At 45.6% G+C, this 12,482-nt stretch overlaps 1 protein-coding gene across 1 annotated transcript in view; it reads left to right on the top strand.

Moving 5' to 3' along the window:
- Nucleotides 1–12,482, top strand: part of LOC135396131 (uncharacterized) — a 316,659-nt gene that overhangs the window by 162,947 nt on the left and 141,230 nt on the right. The gene's annotated exons all lie outside the window — the stretch shown is intronic.

The following is a 12,482-nucleotide window of genomic DNA, read 5'->3' as shown; positions in this document are numbered from 1 at the left end:
CGAAATCCGCTCAGGGACTAGCATTCAACCGAACCTCTCGTGGCTAGAAGATAAGCAGTATACAGAGTGACAACAATTGTTCTCACTGTGACAACTACTTGACGAAGGGACTAACGCCTACTCTTTCGAATGCAATTCCAACACAGCAAGCACTGGATGGTACAGTACCACAGCCAACACTTCTGCACCCTCGTCGACACCGCATATTGATCGGCTGTCGGCATCAGAACTCACTGGAGCGTGCCGTCAAAGACGAGACGGTCTTGTGTTAGGAACAGGGGCATCTTCAGAAGAGCCCTTGATGACGGATTACCACTTCCTTCTCTTGCAGCCATCCATCAAAAATTCGCGTTTGACTTTACTTGTGCTGAATAAGGAAGGTCCAGCATGCCCCCTCCTTCATTCAGGGATTATTGTGATCGACTTATTCCTATACTGCCCGCTTCCGAAGCTCTGGCGCCTTCATTATAAATAACCAAACTTTGCATGCGTGAAGTAATGCCTGTTAGCTGTAGTGATAGTTGCGTAAAGTTCTCAGAAAGTGCCTGTCAAAGTCCCTGCGTAATGAGACGTGTGAAGGAAAAGACTGATCGGAACGCGCGTTGCCTCTTTGCCAAGAGAAACGCCAAGGGATCTGCTTTCCCAATCAGAAATGCTTTGAGCTTTCAGACTTCCGCGTTGGAGATTAAAATTATATTCAAGTATTGGCACAGTCAGCGCGCGGGAACTCCGTCACATTACTCAGCGGCTGACACATTTAGCGCTGAGAGCGTTTGAAAGCCAATGCGTGGGAGCAGTGACATGCCCTTTTATTAATTTTTCGTTTTGTGTCTGCCGCGCGTGTGCAACAAATGATATGCGCAGATGACGTGCGTACACACCGCTCCAAGTGACCCTCCGCTCCTTCAAAGAGAGCGTATGTTTTTTATTCCGTGTTAGTACCGCGAAGCAACTGTGGCTATCAGCGGCTTACAGACGTGGACAAAATTGAGAGAGGCAGCATGAAGCCTGAAAGTGGGCGAAGGACGACAATCACTTTGTGGCGTTTGCAGTCACGTTGGGTGGGCCGATCAGGTGACTCGAGCACGGCGCCACCGAGGTGCAATTGAAGCGCTGGAGGAGTAACAGCAGCAGACAAATTACGAGCTTACGGCTGCTCCCCAGGTAGCATCTGCTGACGTCACCCGAGAAGATTGGGCCGGTCCGTAACTCCTTTTTCCGGATGTTTTTCTGTTTGTGACAACGACACCCAGACAGAACACTATCACCCACGGACGGCCGAAATAGATCCTAATGTCCGTATCCGGAAACCGATGTCCACGGGACATCCCTGGGATCTTCATGGTTGAATGTCCCAGCCGTATATCCGCAGGATGTTCATTCGCGACTGTTTCAAGGGTTGTCCGAATCAGGTCCAAGACGGGATGTTACACGGATCGTGTATTGCGAGAGAGGGAGAAAAACGTGGGATCATGTAGCACTGCGCAGATTTGATTTTTGATGGACCAACTGAATTTTGGAAACCAAAGCAGTAAGAAACACTGACGCGATGTTCATGGTGAGATAATACGCCAAGCAATTACCTAATTCAAAGTTGTGTGTGTACGCAATCGAATTAAACTTTGACACCTCACCCTTCATTTTGACTCACAGGCGAACATGGCTCTCGAATATGTGGACGCTTTTGAGTATTATCTGTTTAAAAGGGAATGACAGTGCTGCTCCCGGGAAGATTTTTTCTTAAAAATGACACTGTCTTGACATAACGTGGTCCGTCCCCGGGTAGACCGTGTCTTCGATCGGTTTTCGATCAGCTTGCAATACACGCTCCATGAAAAAATGAAATATTTTTCTGAATCTTGGACATAGTGGTCCGAGGAACCAACCTCTTTTTGAAAGGCCGCGCTCATTTTCCGTCATGGGAAATACGAGAAACAAAGAGAAGTAACAGAAAATTAAAAGTGTGGTGACGGTGGCAGAGGCTAAAGGGACCATGAAAAGATATTTGACAAGCCCACGATCATTTTTAATTTGTTCCCCTTTACTAAAGCGTTCACTCTGTGAAATATCAAGTTGAAAATGGTTCAAATAGCGAGGATATTCCATATTAACCACGGGCGTGAACGGCAGCTGCTACGGCCTGCCTTCGAGGCGAACTGGCCGTGACATCATACACAGAAGATGTTGCCATTCGTGGATGGGTTTTTGCGAGCAAACTGCAAAATTTGCAAACAAGCTCGCATACTTCGCCATCAAATATGTTTTAATTTGACCTGGAGCCAAGATTGTATCTAACCGTTGACACAGAATCCTACGAGAAATGTAATATAGCCGTTGACTGTCAGCATGCTTACCGGAGCACGTGTTCCTCTTTGACCTTCTTCTTCATCAGAACATACCTCCGTCGGTGACATTTTACGAGCTGCTTAGTACCGAACGATCCATAGACGTTGTGCGTGTCGCATAATCTCTTCCTCCATTGCTGACAATTTGCCTTCCGCCATATTTCAAGTGATTTGGACGGCAGATATACGACATCGTTGTTGTCCAAACCGAAACCATGCACCCACATGGTCCCGTGGGGTGTGTCCTCCTCGTCGTTCACAGTTGGCTGAGACAATTGGATGGCGATGACGTAAAACCGCTTCGAAGGCAGCGGGCGAATCCAGCTGTCACGTCCTGCTACTTTTGTCTGATAACCCCCGTTCTACTGAATACGGTTAAAAGACGATGTGTGTACGATAGTGAGGGATCATGAAAACGGTTTCCTGCAGAGTACTCGGAATTCGCGAAAATCATTTCATGGTCCCTTTAAAGAAATAGCGGAATGCCGGCCAGGGCGATCGTCTAATGAACACCTGCACTTCGTTTTTAAGGCGAAGGCAGTATTATTTTTGGCAAGCATTGCGACTTGTCCCATCCTCCAAGTAGCCAAACAAGAAAGACGCGGGTTAGTCTACTAGAAAGCGTATATCCTCAACTTCTAAATAATAAAAAAGGTATAACAACATTCGTTGGAACTATACATGCAGCATCCCGGAGAGCTCATGGTTACTTCCACAAGATGCACGTTCGTAGGAAGTACTCGCGGCCACTTGGATGTCCCAGGGATATCCGCTGGAGAAATTTCCCTCTCCTGCGGACATGCGTTTCTCCATGAAAGTATATCCGATGGACATCCACGGGACGGAATTTTCTGATTCGGAAAGGAGCACTGAGGTGACCCCAAAAATATTTTTTTGTTTTTAGCTGCGGCGTGCTCTGCAACGAATTAAATAAGCTCCTGCGAAAGAACGATGATGAAAGACGATGCTACTACAGAGCGCGCGCGAGGCCTCATTTCCGCCCACCTTTCAAAAGTCCTCTCCTCGTCAAAAGAGCGCATCGCAGAACGAGAGGACGTCGTGACGTAACGCGATTCCCGGCACGTGATCCTTACAGCGACACATCTCAAACATGTATAAGCGGAGCGTGAGCTGAGAATGAAGAAAAAACGAAGGGAAAAAAAAAAAGGCTCGAGGACTTTCCACGTCCCGCGAGGATCGTCGGATAGTCACCATAGTGACTTGACGAGGTCGCCATTACCACGTATATAACAGGCAACAAGTAGCAACAATGTAACTCCTTGAGAACACATTCATAAACTAAGGCAGTAACGCAGGCACTAATAAGCTAAGGTAGTAGTAATCTAAGGCATCTCATAAACTAAGTTAAGCATAGTCTACGTACAGATTTCCGAGACATGGACAGCGGATCGTCCAATTCATTCAGAATGCATGGTTGTAATAAAAGAAATAGCGCAATTTTAGCCACCTAGCCCTTCAGTCTTGCGACGTCCAGAGCGCAAGAAGCCTACGTCTTTTAGAAATACAAATACTGCTTCTCCCCAAAATGGCCTTGTGTATACCCCAACAGAGCGGATCGGTATCGTAACGTAACACTGCGAAGTTTTAGTCGCGCATTACCTCGCTCATTACCTCAATGGCATTTCGAAGATGTGAGGATCCTGAAATGCTCTCACCTATAGGGGGGATCGTCTCGAAACAGAGGTACGCGCCACGCAGGCATAACGTGTGTGAGGTTCTATGCACACGAGGGCGCTATTGTGAGGATTGAATCCCTCTGTGTTTAAGTTCGGCATTCCTTCAGATAGGCAGTGTCTGAACTGTGAGTTACGAGTCCCTCCAACTAATTCCTTGAGAGTTAACTGAAACAAAACCAAGATCCACTAGTACTAAATAAAAATACGTCTAAATTATTATTTTATAAAATTTTATGGATACATTTATATTTATACAATTGAACAAAAGGACTTAAATAAAATTATGCTGTGCTAATTTGTGAGTTGTTACTCAAATGCAGCTGGTGTCAGTCTTACTTATTACAGTAATACATACTGTTACGGGAAGTGCGTCTCTACACTGGAGAAAGAAACTTGAGTCGAACGGGGTCAGTGTTTGGACATTGATAACTATACCGAAGTCGAAAAGGACTAGCAGCGTTAATAGACGCTCGTTAATATCCTTTGTAATATTCATGCCATTTTAAGAAAGCAAAAAAATAAATAAACGACTAAATTGGGGAGGAACTTGGGTGGATTGCGATGAATCCCCCAATTGATCCCGTGACCATGAACTTTACTCCCCCAGCATTGTTAATAGCCCCAAAGTTCGCATACACTAATGGCTAATAGCTAATCTACTTCCCAAAATGGTGGGGGTGACGGTAAGCTGTTACGACTACCACCACCACAAAATTGCTCGTCTTTTCCCTTCATCTGCTTCACCCATTCACCTGCTCGGACGCCCAATTAATGTTCTCCACTATGAACCAGAGAACGTGGAGGGAGCTTTCGGCCTAGAGATATACTGCAAGCATGTCAACACTGCCCATTTGGGCAGATCCAGACATGTCATTCGTGATACCCGCATGGCTTTCCCTGTCCATGGAGACACTAATTAATTACGATTCCGGATTACCGTTCCCTGTTGGCCGGTTGTCGTACAAGATTGGGAGAGCGGCATCCACATACTGCTGCGGTGTTATGGAGGAAGTGAACCCCACTTCCACTAGCGTCCTGTGACTGCTGCAGTGAGGCCCGTTGCTTCTTGCAGTCAGAGTTGGCAGTATGCTGGACAACCGGCCTTTCGGTGGCCTCAATACTACTCGAACTGTGGCAGTCCCATATGTCAGACAATGGGCGTTTCGCGCCGTTCTTAAACATTTCCCTGACATCCAAGCCGGCATAAAGTTTTGGCGGATAGCAGCATCACTAAAGAAGTGGAACTGCGTTCGTACACAGTAATCCCGCATACACATGAGATAGCTCTCTGAAGATCGAAATGTGGCATTTGTTAAAAGGGTCACACAATTTTGGCACGCCGTTGAATAATACCACTATATATTATTACTCTTTTCAATGCAATTCGATACACTCCCGTATTCGTCTGTTAGCTCCTTGAATACTTTACATATATGTTCAGGCATGTGCAAAACGGGTTCAGAGGTTATCCTATATTACCTCCTATTTGAGACGTTTATTTAGCAAGGAAAGCGATCAACACTACATCGCGTAACAGCGCGTACCACGCGTACACAACGAATGCATCGCATAAAAGGGGAACCACGCCCCTAGCCGGTATTTGTGGACCAATATGTACCAGAAGCGTCGTGCAACATTTTTTTTTTTTTAAAAAAGATCGTTCCGAAGTCTCCCTTTAAAGGTGAGCCAGCTGACGTGCCCTACAAGTCTCCATAGCAATAGGACGTTGGCTGACATACAAGCGGGGACGTTTACATTCGCTCCTTTTGTGCGCCTTCTCTTCGCCACAGCAGGCGCCCTTCGCTCGGACCTGTCGAAGCTTCATGAACACCAGACGTTACAGTTCGTTTCGCCTATATAGTAAAGAACCACCTGAGGTCCCTCCGCGATAGCCATTGTGAATATGTTTTTCTCGTTTCAATGGGAAGAAGACGACCAAGGGACAATCGCGGAGAACCGCGTCAAAAGTACAGAAACGTGTCCGCAGAAGACAGGACTCGAATTACAAAACTGCGCAGAGGAGGGGGCGACCTAAGGCAAGTAACAGCAGCTCTGGGCGTCAACATCAGAACTGCGAGGTCCATAGCAAGGTCAGACAGGACCGTCGTGCAGAACCGCGGATGATCAAAAAGGAAATTTTCTGAGGGTGTACGCGAAAAACTGGCTTCTGTTGTTGACGAGTATCCCGAATTTACCCTAAAGCAGGTGAAATGTGCCTTGCAAGGAAGGCGACCTGGATTGGAGTATCAGTACTTCCTCCATCGACAGATGTTGGATGGGCACGGTTACTCGATAAAGCTTCTCACTCTCCAACCACAGGATAGAAACAGGAGCGATGTGAGAGAAACGAGAAAAACATATGCACAATGGGTTACAGGCGGACGGACATCAGGTGCTTCGCTACTATATGGACGAAACGAACTTAACGTCTTGTGTTCACGAAGCTTCGGCGGGTCGAAGCGCTTGGCGCTTGCTGTGGGGAACAGAACAAGCACAAAGGGGGCGAATGTAAACATCCTCGCTTGTATGTCAGCCAACGGCCTATTGCTACGGAGACTTGTACAGCGCGTTTGCTGGCTTTCTTGATGATGCGTCTCGCGATGTTGTGCAACTTGAACCGGAGGCAAATTCAGTTTTTATGTTCGATAACGCTCCACATCACAAGCGTGCGCATGAGGCCTGTCTGCAAGAAACGCACGTCACCAAGTATTTGCGTCCGTACAGTCTATTACTCAACCCGATTGAATAAATGTTTGCGAACTCAAACTGTGCGTGAAGGCTTTTCTCAGAGAAAGAAGAGATCAACTGCACCACAAAAAAGGAGCACGAAAGGCTATGCTGACCTTTCCTGCGCAAGATGCCATGCAAAAGGTCCTGCGTGTGGAATGCGCGGCCGACCACAATAATTTTAAGTTTGTGGAAGCTGCTCTTGAAGGCAGCAATATTTATTTCCTTATTTTCTTTGAGTAAATTGTTTCGAATTCGTGCAAGACTCATAAGTGTTCTTTCCTGACTATATTATGCTTTCCACATTACAGATACCCGGCTCAAATTAAATCAAACACTACCAGACCAGAAATACCGTCCGATGGTGTGTGTCACGCTCGAGGCACAGAACAGCCATAATCCCATCACCATTTCCCCCTTCTTCTTGTTATTTCTCTGTTTAAATAATTATATAACGTTCATATGTAATCAGTTGCCTTCGTCAGAAAGATGTTATCTGGAAGGAAGTGTTCTTATGAGACGCGCTCCTGTCAGGAAAATCAAAACTATTAAACAAATTTCCTCGAAACGAAACCATTTCGAGCTGCCGCCTCATCAAATATACATGCCAGCAATTTCTTTCGTTGGTGGATTAAAATAAACGGTGCACGGATTCAATTATGCGGCATGCAGATTAAAATTTTTGCACGCGGATTTTTTTATTTGGCGCCCGGATTAAAAATTTTGCGTTCGAATTAAACGGTAATGCACCTGTACTAAAAATCTGGCAGGTGGATTATTTAGTCTGGCGGCTAGAATAAAAAAATTTCAAATGGATTAACATGAGCGGGAAAACCTGTAGTTGCAGCTTCATATTGCTATACCCAAGACTGCTTTTTACCCTACTCATACTCGAGGAAATGTCGGTTTCAAGTAAAACAACTTTTACAGCGGCAGCTGTTCACGGGAAGATGTCAGGAGATCGCCGTGTCCGCGCACAAAAGCAACTGAGACACACACACACGCGTGCGCTCCCATACATACACGTTCACACACGAGCAAACACACACGAGCGTATTATTGTTACTAGTACTCGTCCCACACGGCACGAGGCACGCATTTTTCAACACACAAACCTTACGAAAACGAAGGAATGTGTATTAAATATAACCAAGCGTTAAACAACCTCAATCTGTTGTAATATTCAAAACTGTGCGCGTCAAATATGTATTTTTGGGACTACGTCTTTCTTGTCAACTTGTGAGTTTTTTGAGCGTGTGCAATAAAAGCACCTGGTTGAGCGTGCAGCTCGAGCAGGGCATTCCATAGCTATCACAAGATCGGGGTCGGACGTGTATTCTTTGACTGCCGTTTGCAATCTGTTTGTCTGCGACGTGGTAGACTTCCACTGATCCCTTGCAACAAAGGTTATGGGCCCAGAGACGGATTCTACTACGGTCAAAGTCACAAGCGAGGACGATTGCTAGGAACCGAAGATGGCAGAAGGATTCTCTGTGTCCCACTTCGAAAAATTGGAAAGTAACAATTATCCGACGTGGAGGTACAAGCTCAACGTGCACCTCAAGGCAAAGGGGCTTTGGGCTACCGTGGAGGAGGACCCTCCGAGCGAGGCTGCCGCGAGGGTAGCTTGGGAACAGAAGGATCAGCAGGCGCTCAACGTAATCGTCCAGACTCTGTCGACGTCACAAGCATGCTATGTTATCAACCAAACAACGGCAAGGGGCGCTTGGCTGAAACTACAGGACGCGAACAGAGGAAGGATACTGGAGCGCAAGATCAACCTGAAGCGTGAGCTAAATGCCATCAAATGGAAGAAAGATGAGACAGCGACGCAGTATATGCAGCGTGTTGAAGCCATTGGTGAGCAACTACGTGCTCTGGGCGAAGCGATAGAGGAACCTGAGTTGGCATCATTATCCATACAAGGATTGCCGAGGTCCTACCATCAGTGATGGGCAGTACTTGAAGTACCAAGTACTCAAGTAGTACTTTAAGTACATTTCTGGGTACTTGTACTTTACTTTAAGTACATCTTAAATCGTGTACTTTGTACTGTACTTCAAGTACTTTTTTCCGAGTACTTTCCCATCAAGTACTCAAGTACCAAAACTTGGACTCCAGGCAAAAAGTCACAAAAGAGTATCAAAAATACACCCTACTAAAAGCGCTAAAATGACAACAAGAACACGAAAACACACAGATAGGGCTATCTCTGAGTTTTCGTCTTCGTGCCGTCACTTCAGCGCTTTTAGTGGGATGCGGTACATTTTACCAAAAAGGATTTTTGTGTTTTTAAATAGCACATTTGTTGAAGCACATCTATTGTTGAGAGGCTTGAAATGTGTAAAAAGTATCAACACTTCTATTATTATGTAAAACGAATGGAATACAAAGACACGCACACATTATGACATCGCAACCGGCAGCACAATGACTTGGTCATTTGTCATTTCAGTTCTCGCAATGCAGAGTTCTATGCTTTTTTATAATGTCTCCTTCATTCGCAATTAATAAGCATTTATGCATTATATATTACATTATATGTGTGATTGCATTACATGATGAACACTCTGCAAGACACACCGGCTTTAATTTTTACATTTTACGTTTTTTTTAATTGGTCACATGGATTACATTGCAGCAGATTACAGTCGTATAAAAATGAACGCTTATACTGTGCTGCATCTTTTTTACTTTCATCATATTCTTTTTCTAAACAAAAAGCAGCAAGAAATTCCCAGAAATATGTAATTTCTGTTGCCTTGTACTTTTTTCTTCTTGAAATTTCCTAGTCTGCTATAGCAGAAGATTAGTACCAGAACACCACACTAGGCAGGTGATCCTGGATCAGTCAGGGTGTAATACTATTTTGCATAATCACAGCACAGCTGCTGATTACCTTCCTACATGTGACTGCACATTATGACCTCTGATTAAGTTTATATTCACGGGTTAGCACTTAACCTAAGACTTTATGGCTCCAAAGCATTTGTCAAGAATACTCGCCAAACTTCTGCAAAAAAAAAAAAAAAAACAAGTCACAGATGCTAAACAGTAAAATGGAAAGTGATACAAACTAAATTGGCAATGTACTTGATCAGTACTTGAAGTACTTTGCCTGGTACTTTGTACTTTACTTGAAGTACACTTTGAATTGGGTACTTTGTACTGTACTTGAAGTACTAATGATGCCAGGTACTTGGTACTTTACTTTAAGTATAATTTTGAGGTACTTTGCCCATCACTGCCTACCATGGTGTTGCACGGGCATTCGACACCACCGCTATTGCGGACCTTACCACAGAAAAGGTCAGATACGCTCTTCTGCAGGAAGAAATGCGCCAAGAAGGCTACGGAAATGAAGCAGCTCATGAGGCAAGAGTCAGCAAACGATGCACCAGCAAAGGGGGCCCTCGATGTTTCAAATGTGGGAAGCCAGGACATATCGCTCGACGTTGTCCGACGAATGCCTCCAATAGTCAGGTGTCCAGCAGCATGGCAGATAACAACCTCAGAAGTCGAAGCTCAACTAGAGGGAGACATAATGCAAGAATCGCGTCAGAGAGAAATGGGCAATGCCCGGAATCTGAACAAGTCAACTTTCTAGCCCTTCGAGTTGTGATGGCCAACGCGAGCAACGAAGGCTGCGATAGTTGGTCCGTGGATTCAGGAGCAAGCAGCCATATGACCGGATGTCGCAATATCCTGGAGAATTTTCAACGAGACGAAGAAAAAAATGTCACACTGGCTGACGGCAACAGTATGTGTACAGGAGGAATAGGAGAAGTCACGTTTGAAGTACGGACAGGAAACGTGAGAAACATTGTGACTGCAAAGGATGTTCTTTATGTCCCAGGCATGGCGGACAATTTACTTTCCGTGTCAAAGCTGACGGAAAAAGGTATGGATGTCACATTCAGTGGTGATCTATGCAAAGTGTATCAAGGAGACAAGTTTGTATTTGACGCTGTAAAAGAAGGAGGAATCTACAAGCTACATACTGAGATACCCATTGGAAGTCAACGAGCCGGTCATGCGCAACTGAACGACATAGAGTTATGGCATCGCCGAATGGGATATCTGAATCGTCAAACGCTGGTGCAGATGTCACAAACGGGAGTTGTTCGAGGTTTGCCTAGTTTAAAGCAAGCCAGCGGACAGTGCAAGGATTGCAAGGATTGCATCGTTGGAAAGCATTCCAGGGACCCCTTCAAGCCTACAAACGAACGTGCATCCAGTGACGTGCTGGATCTGATACACGTCGACGTTTGTGGACCTTTCCCGGTTAGCTCACTCGGGGGAAGCCGCTATGTACTCGTCATCGTCGACGACTACAGCCGGAGGGTAGCTGTGAGATTCTTAAAGTACAAAAGCGAAGTGACCGAAAAACTGTTGGACTTCATAACTGAAGCAGAATGCCAAACAGGCAGAAACTTGAAGCGTGTCAGGACCGACAATGGTGCTGAATTCCTGAGCCGGCGACTTGAATCTTTCTTCAGGCAGAAAGGAATTCTTCACGAAAGGACTGTTCCATTCTCGCCAGCGCAAAATGGAATAGCAGAGAGAATGAACAGGACACTAGTCGATACCGCAAGAACGCTCTTGAAGGAAGCTGAACTGCCCATGGATTTTTGGGCTGAAGCGATCAACACTGCGGCCTACGTCCGCAACCGATGCAGTCGGCGGATATTATCGGGAAAAGTACCGGAAAACATCTACACTGGAAGGACGCAATCGGTCAGATACTTCCGTGTTTTTGGGTGTCTGGTTTACGCATGGATACCAAGTCGGTACAGAAATAAGCTAGAATCAAAGAGCAAGCAAGCGATATTTCTTGGTTATTGCGACAACAGCAAGGGATACCGATTGCTCGATCCCATAAAAGGGAAGGTCTTCATAAGCAGAGATCCAAGGTTCATGGAACATTCAAAGGGGTCAGCATCGTTGGCATCGGCTTGTAAAACAGGAGACTATAATGAAATGCGCTACGTGTCAATCACAAGCAGGTACGAGATGGATCAGGGGAGCGACTCTCAGGATGCCCTGGAGCCTAGCTCTGAAGAGAGGAGTGTAGAGACAGATGATAGCGATTCCATTTTGGCAGGAACCTCTTCACACAGTAGCACAGAGGAGTATACACTGCCCACAGAGTCCGAGAACGATGATGTACCTGCTGAAAACATCCATATACGACGGTCTGTGAGGATCAGCGTTCCGCCTGATCGTCTCCAGGTAGACCCTAAGAAGAAAAATTATTGCCAAAAGACAACATCAATCCAACCAATGATAGAGGAGCCGGGAAGTTACACTGAGGCAATATCATCCCCGCAACACATTCAGTGGGAGCAGGCGATGGCAGAGGAATTAACTTCCCACAAGAAAATGAAAACATGGTCAATTGTCTCGAGAAAGCCAGACATGAAAGTCGTGAAATCAAGATGGGTTTACCGAGTCAAGAGAGGAGCGAGCGGTGAAATCGAAAAGTACAAAGCACGTGTGGTGGCTGTTGGATGCTCGCAAGTGCATGGAATTGATTACTTCAAAACTTTTTCACCCGTCGTAAAGCTTGACAGTCTACGTTTGCTTCTCACTCTTGGAAACGAAGAAAACATGGTAATGCGGCAACTCGACGTAAAGACAGCTTATCTTCACGGCAAGTTAGAAGAGGAAGTTTACATGGAGCTACCACCAGGACTAGACAAAACAGAGGGAC

Source organism: Ornithodoros turicata, chromosome 5, assembly GCF_037126465.1.
Source record: "Ornithodoros turicata isolate Travis chromosome 5, ASM3712646v1, whole genome shotgun sequence".
NCBI lineage: Eukaryota > Metazoa > Arthropoda > Arachnida > Ixodida > Argasidae > Ornithodoros > Ornithodoros turicata.
This window is presented reverse-complemented; position numbering and strand designations above follow the sequence as displayed.